Below are 7,389 nucleotides of genomic sequence, written 5' to 3' on the forward strand. Positions count from 1 at the left end.
CAATTTATGACCAATCTTGTTTCATATACATACACCCCCATCCTGAACAAGGTTATTTGAAGCAAAGGTCATTTTATCCATAAATATTTCAGCATATACTTCTAAAAGAAAAGTGTTAAAAATAACTACAAAAATTAATCATAGCTGTTTAATATCAAATATCCAGGCAAATTCAAATTTCCCTCTATTACTAATTTCTTTTCACAGTTGATACCATCAAACTAGAATCCATATAAGGTCCATAAATTGTATTTAGTTGATATGCTCAAAAATTTCTTTCTTTTTTTTTTTTTCTTTTTGACACAGGGTCTCACTCTGTTACCCAGGCTGGGGTACAGTGGCACAATCACCGCTCACTGAAGCCTTGACCTCCTGGGCTAAGGTGATCCTCCTGCCCCAAATTGTTGGGACCATAGCCATGCGCCACCACACCTGGCTAATTTTAAAAAGAATTATTTGTAGAGATGGGGTCTTGCCATGTTGCCCAGTCTAGTTTCAAACTCCTGGGCTCCAGTGATCCTCCCATCTTGGCCTCCCAAAGTGCTGGGATTACAGGTGGGAGCCACCTGGCCCCTAAAATCCTTTAATCTATAGGTCCCACTTTCTCCTTTTTCCTTTTTCTTTCCTTGCAATTTATTTGCTGAAGAAACTGGGTTGTTTGGTCTGTAGATTCCTACATTCTTGATTTTGCCAGTTGTATCCTCATGGTGTGAACACATTTCTTCATTCTCTTTATTTCCTGCAAACTGTTAGATCCAGAGGCTTGAACTGCTTCACGAGGTTTTTTTTTTTTTTTTTTTTGGCAAGAAAATTTCATAGGTGGCATTGTGTTCTTCCATCAGGAGGCCCATAATGTCTGGGTGTCTCTTCTCTGGTCTTAGCGGCCAATAATAATCTTTGCCTGATTTTTGCATGTTGATCGTGTATCCCACAACATTACTTACCTTGTTATTTAGTTTTGGTAGTTTTTTATTGGATTTCTTATTATTTTCTTTCTCTTTTTTGGAGTGTTTTGCCTTTATTGATAGTGTTGTTGGGGACAGAGGAAACATTTCTCTCTTATTGCTAGGAGACATCTATAGCAAAGGACAGATTAGCAAGAGAAAAACATACACATTTATTTAATATAAGTTTTACATGACACGGGAGCCTCCCTGTTGAAGACAAAGAAACAGGGAAACCTGGGTATTTTTATGCTGTTTGATGAAGAGTAGATAGTTGTGGAGAAATGTGATTGGAGGACAAAAGAGTATGATCTAATGGTAATAAACTGGGGGAACTTAGCAAGGCCTGTTTGTGCAGATTCTTCTTTGTGTCCCTTGTGTCTTCAGAGCTAAGGATATTCTTTTCCTTTGGGTATAGGGAGGGTCCCTCTCAAAATGAGAAACTTGTTTTGGGGAGAGGAGGGAATGATGAGAGTGACCTTCCTGGTTCTGCTGTGTTTTCAAACGGCAAGGTGCCATATTTTGGGGTTGCATGTCCTAAACCCCATCATTGTCCTCTTCCAAATTCATCCCTAACATGTCAAGGTGACTTTAGGGTGGTCACATGGTCCTGAGGCTTCCACTTCATGAATGAAGTGTGTTTTTCTAATGTGATGCTCCTGCAGGCAAAGTGGAGAAAGATGCCTTCTGACATGCAGCCCAACTCGTTTTTGGCTTATCATTCCTTTCATCTAGCAGGAGCTAATACTGCACCTGCCCAATTGCTGGTTTGTTATACTACAAAGGATACGGATGAAGAGATGTGTAGGTCGAGGTATGGGGAAAGGGGCTTCCATGCTTTCCCTGGGCGAGCCACCCTTCAGGAATCTCCATGTGTTCAGCTATCTGGAAGCTCTTCTTAGGATTTTCTATATACAAGATTATATCATCTGCATATAGAGATGTTTTTGTTTCTTTCCTTTTAATCTTCCTGCTTCTAATTTCTTTTTCTTGCTTAATTGTCCTGGTTAGAACCTCTAGTACAATGTTGAATGGAAATGAAGAAATTAGACATCCTTGTTTTATTTTTGATCTTAGGGCAAAGCATTCAGTCTTTCACCATTAAGTATGATGTTCATTTTGAGTTTTTCATAGAAGCCCTTTATTATATTGCGTTCCCTCTTTTCTTCTTTTCTTTTCTTTCTTTTACAGACTGTGTTGCCTAGGCAGGAGTGCAGTGGCACCATCATGGCTCACTGCAGCCTTGAACTCCCAGGGCTCAAGTCATCCTCCCAGCTCAGCCTCCTGAGTAGCTGGGTCTACAGGTGTGTGCCACCATGCCTGGCTACTTTGTTGTATTTTTTGTAGAGATGGGGTCTCACTTTGTTGCCCAGGCTGGTCTTGAACTCCTGGGCTCATGTGCTCCTATTGCCTTGACTTCCCAAAGTGTTGGGATTACAAGTGTGAGCCACCACGCCTGGCACTACTTTCTCTCTCTCTCTCTCTCTCTCTTTGAGACAGGGTCTCACTCTGTTTCCCAGGCTGCAGTACAGTGGCACAATTATAGCTCACTGCTTGCAACCTCGACCTCCTGGGCTGAGGTGATCCTCCCACCTCAGCTAGGACCACAGGTGCACCACCATGCCGGGCTAATTTTTTAATTTTTATTTTTGGTAGAGACAAGGTCTTGCGGTGTTGCCAAAGTCCTGGGCTGAAGTGATCCTCCTGTCTCAGCCTCCCAGACTGTTGGGATTATAGGTGTGAGCTATGGTATACCCAGCCTTGAGTTCCCTTTTTTGCCTAGTTTGTTGAGTGCTTGTGTGTTTTTTTGTTTTTGTGTGTGTTTGTTTTAATCATGAAAAGGCGTAGGATTTTGTAAATGCTTTTTCTGCATCTATTGTGATGATCATGTATTTTTGGTTTTTCTTCTATTGAGATGGTGTATTACATTAATTGAATTTTGAATGTAAGCCAATCTGTGTTCCTGGGATAAATCCTACTTGATCATGTTGTCTAGTTATTTTTATATGTTGTTAGATTCAGTTTGCTAGGATTTTTTTTGCATCCATGTCATAAGAGATATTGTAGTCTTCTTGTGATGTCTTTGGTTTTGGTACGAGGACCTCGTAGAAGGAGTTGAGAAGTGTTTCTTTCTCTTCAGTTTTTTGGAAGAGTTTGTGAGGAGTGGTAGTATTATTATTTCTTTTCTTTTCTTTTTTGAAACAGAGTCTTGCTCTGTTGTCCAAGCTGGAGTGCAGTGGTGTGGTCTCAGCTCACTGCAACCTCTGCCTCCTGGGTTCAAGTGATTCTTCTGCCTCAGCCTCCTGAGTAGCTGGGATTACAGGTGCCCACCAGCATGCCTGGCTTATTTTTACATTTTTAGTAGAGATGGGGTTTCTCCATGTTTGCCAGGGCAGTCTTGAACTCCTTAAGTGACTGCCTGCCTTGGCCTCACAGAGTTTTGGGATTACAGGTGTGAGCCACTGTGCCTGGCCTTGTATTAATTCTTTAAATGTTTGGTAGAAGTTACCAGTAAGGCAGTCTGGGACTGGGCTTTTCTTTGTGGGTAGTTTTTTTGATTATTTGTTCAATCTCTTTACTGATATAACCCTATTCAGATTGCCTATTTCTTGTTCTTGTTGTTGTTGTTGTTGTTGTTCTTTTTTTTTTTTTTTTTTTGAGATGGGGTCTCACTCTGTCACCCAGGCTGGACTGCAGTGGCACAATCCTGGCTCACTGCAACTTTCACCTCCCAGGCTAAAGTGATCCTCCTACCTCAGCCTCCTGAGTAGCTGGGACTACAGGCATGAGTCATACCATGCCTGGCTAATTTTTGGTAGAGACAGGGTTTCGTATTGCCCAGGCTGGTCTTGAACTCCTGAGCTCAGATGATCTACCTGCCTTAGCCTCCCAAAGTACTGGATTACAGGCGTGAGCCATCACACCTGGTCCTATTTCTTCTTGAATCAGTTTCTGTAGTTTGCGTGTTTCTAGGAATTTGTCCATTTCATCTAACTTGTTGAATTTATTAGCATATATTTACTTGTAGTATTTCTTTTTCTTTTCTTTTCTTTTTTTTCCAGACAGAGTTTTGCTTTTGTTGCCCAGGCTGCAGTGCAATGGCATGATCTTGGTTCACTGCAACCTCCACCTCCCTAGTTCAAGTGATTCTCCTGCCTCAGCCTTCCGAGTAGCTGGAAGGCACCTGCCACCACGCCCGGCTGATTTTTGTATTTTTAGTAGAGCCAGGATTTTACCACGTTGGCCAGGCTGGCCTCGAGCTCCTGACCTCAGGTGATCCACCCGCCTTGGCCTAGAAAGTGCTGAGATTGCAGGCGTGAGTCACTTGTAGTATTTCTTTTAATCCCAGCCTACTTGTAGTATTTCTTTTAATCCTTTAAAGGTTGGTAGTAATATCCCCTCTTTTATATCTGGTTCTAGTAATGTGAGTCATCTTTCTTTTTTTCTTGGTCAGTTAGGTAGTTTGTCAATTTTGTTTATCTTTTCAAAGAACCAGTTTCGTTTTCATTGATTTTCTGTTTTTTAAAAAATTCTTGATTTTATTAATTTTCACTCTAATCTTTATTACCTTCCTTCTGCTTGCTTTAGGTGTAATTTGCTCTTCTTTTCCAAAGTCTTATGGTGGTATAAGATTGCGGATTTGAGGTCTTTTCTTCTTTTGTAATATGGTCATTTACAGCTATAAATATCTCTCTATGTACTGTTTTAGCTGTATCCTGTAAGTTTTGATATATCTTCATTTTCATTCACCTCAAAGTATTTTCTCTTTTGATTTTTTAAAAATCCATTGGTTGTTTAAGACTGCGTTGTTTAATTTCCATGTACTTAAGAGTTTCCCAAATTTCTCTGTTCTGTGACTTATATCTTTATCTGAGGAAATCTCTGAGCCAAATTCCTGGTGGTGGGCATGGGAACAGTGATGTGCTTATTCCTGAGTGACACCCCATATTAGATTCTGAGTGCTTGGTAGATGGGAGAGGCAGCAGTCACAGGTCTCCTGGCTTGCCTCTCAGCGTGGAACTCTGCCCATGAGCTGGGGCAAACCCAGAGTCCTAGTATTTTCAACAGTACCATGCCCAAGGTAGAGCCTATTTCCACAAGTGGAGGTTGGATTTATATCAGTTGTACTCACCTGGAACTTTGCCTACAGCAACAAGTAGTGGGGAAGGATGAGAAATGCTGACATCCTGTCCGTCTTGGGAAGATAGCTGAGGGGAGAGGCAGCCCTGTGTTCTAGGCTGAAGCAGCCTGAAGTATAGTTTTTGCCTCACTGAATTGAGGGTGGGAGGACAGAGTGGGCTTGGGTCTTGGTTCACATACCTCAGATTCTTGAAATTCTGAGTTTTTGTAGATTTTTCTTGAACAAATATTTCTTCATTTGTGGTATGTCCTTAGGGCCATTTCCAGAGTCTTTAAATGTTTGTTTGTTTGTTTGTTTTTGTTTTGTTTTCTTTTGTTTTTTAAACAATTCTCACTAGTTTTACTGGAGAGCAGACCTTAGAGGTCCTCAGTGTCACACTGAAAGTGGAACTCTGGCTTGGGCCTGAGAGTGACCCAAACAAATAGAAAAACATTCCATGCTCATGGATAGGAAGAATCAATATCATGAAAATGGCCATACTGCCCAAAGTAATTTATAGACTCAATGCTATCCCCATCAAGCTACCATTGACTCTCTTCACAGAATTAGAAAAAACTACTTTAAATTTCATATGGAACCAAAGAAGAGCCCGCATAGCCAAGACAATCCTGAGATCTTTTTCTAAAGTGAAACTTCTCACTCATCAATTATTCGGTTCCCCTGAGTACAGTTCTTACAGGAAAGGCAGATTAAATGTTCAACTCCTTGAAAACATTGTCTCAAAACAGGCCAAATTAGAAAGCTAAATCTGCTGCCTGCTCAGGCCTTCTCTTTTCCAAGCCAAATCAAAAGTATATGACATCATTCGTGTTAGTAGACTGAGCTATACTTAGCTGAATTTTCATAGGGAGAGGAATCAACAAGATGTTATGTGGGCTGTTTCCCTGAAAATAATTATTTCTTGAATGTGCGTTACATTGCAGAACGACTTATGTGGGCTGGGTTTTAAAAATTTACAATTTTCTTTCTTTCTTTTTTTTGTTTTTTTTTTTTGAGGCGGAGTCTCGCTCTGTTGCCTAGACTTGAGTGTAGTGGCACTATCTTGGCTCACAGCAACCTCCACCTCCTGGGTTCAAGTGATTCTCCTATCTGTCTCAGCCTCCCGAGTAGCTGGGATTATAGGGTGCTCACCACCGCGCCCTGGCTAATTTTTATATTTTTAGTAAAGACGGGGTTTCGCCATGCTGACCAGTCTGGTCTCGAACTCCTGACCTCAGGTGATTTGCTTGCCTCAGCCTCCCAAAGTACTGGGATTATAGGCGTGAGCCACCGTGCCCAGCCTACAATTTTCTTCACTTCTTATTAGCCTACCCTCAGACCTGTCCTCTGGAGCAAACCCAATTTCTAATGGTCTGTGGTGGAGATGAGGACAAGGCAGGGTTTGCCTTCCATTTGCTTATTTTATCTAAAGACTCAGGCAGAGAAGAGAATTTATAACTATTTTATAACTAATTCAACTACTTTATTAGTGAAGCAACTCTCAGAAATTGAAACATTCTTTTAAGTCCTGTTGATGAGTACACAGTTACTTTTTGAATCCTGGTGGATTTTGAGAAGATATGCCCTATCTGAATGCTGACTTTTGTGTCTGTTTTCAAAGGGAGATAAAACACTTGCAGACTGAAACTTGTTTTACCTTTCACATAGCGATCCCTCAAATTTAGACGATTACAAACAGAACCCTGGGAAATATAATCTCCAAACCATGTTAGTTTTCAAGGGGCTTTACACTCACTATTTCAGTTGGTTCTCTGGCCAACTATATAGATAGATGTGGACTGTATCCAGCTGATAAATTAGGCTCAGAATACAGGGCTGATGAGAGCCCATTTGGGACCTTTGAGTGAATTAGAAAAAGACACCCTTTAAAACACTTTACTATCATCTGTTGAAAAGTAACTCAATGACTATACAAATCTAAGATGGTTGTAATATGAGCAGCACCCCTAGAGTTGGTCCACAACCTTCACAACAGACCTAGTGGCCCTGCTGGAGAGGCCAAAAGTCAAAGGCAAGCAAGTAAAGGGGCCTGGGCTTAGAACCTGTCCTCATCCACTGTATCCTGACACCTCTTTGACTCCTTCTCTTTGATGTACAACTGAGACTGGGATACCCTTAGACTGAAAGGAAGGACAAGGCCATGTAGAAAAGAATTGACAGAAGGAGAGGAGCACTCATGAACCCCTTGCTTGAGCCTCCCAATGTTCTGAGAGAGGAGGAGCCAGGTAACTGCTGCTAACTGCCATTTTCCCACCATCTGGGCCTAAGGATGCAGAAGTAAGGCTTCATTAATAGCCAGGATTG

The sequence above is a fragment of the Chlorocebus sabaeus genome, chromosome 12, assembly GCF_047675955.1.
Source record: "Chlorocebus sabaeus isolate Y175 chromosome 12, mChlSab1.0.hap1, whole genome shotgun sequence".
NCBI lineage: Eukaryota > Metazoa > Chordata > Mammalia > Primates > Cercopithecidae > Chlorocebus > Chlorocebus sabaeus.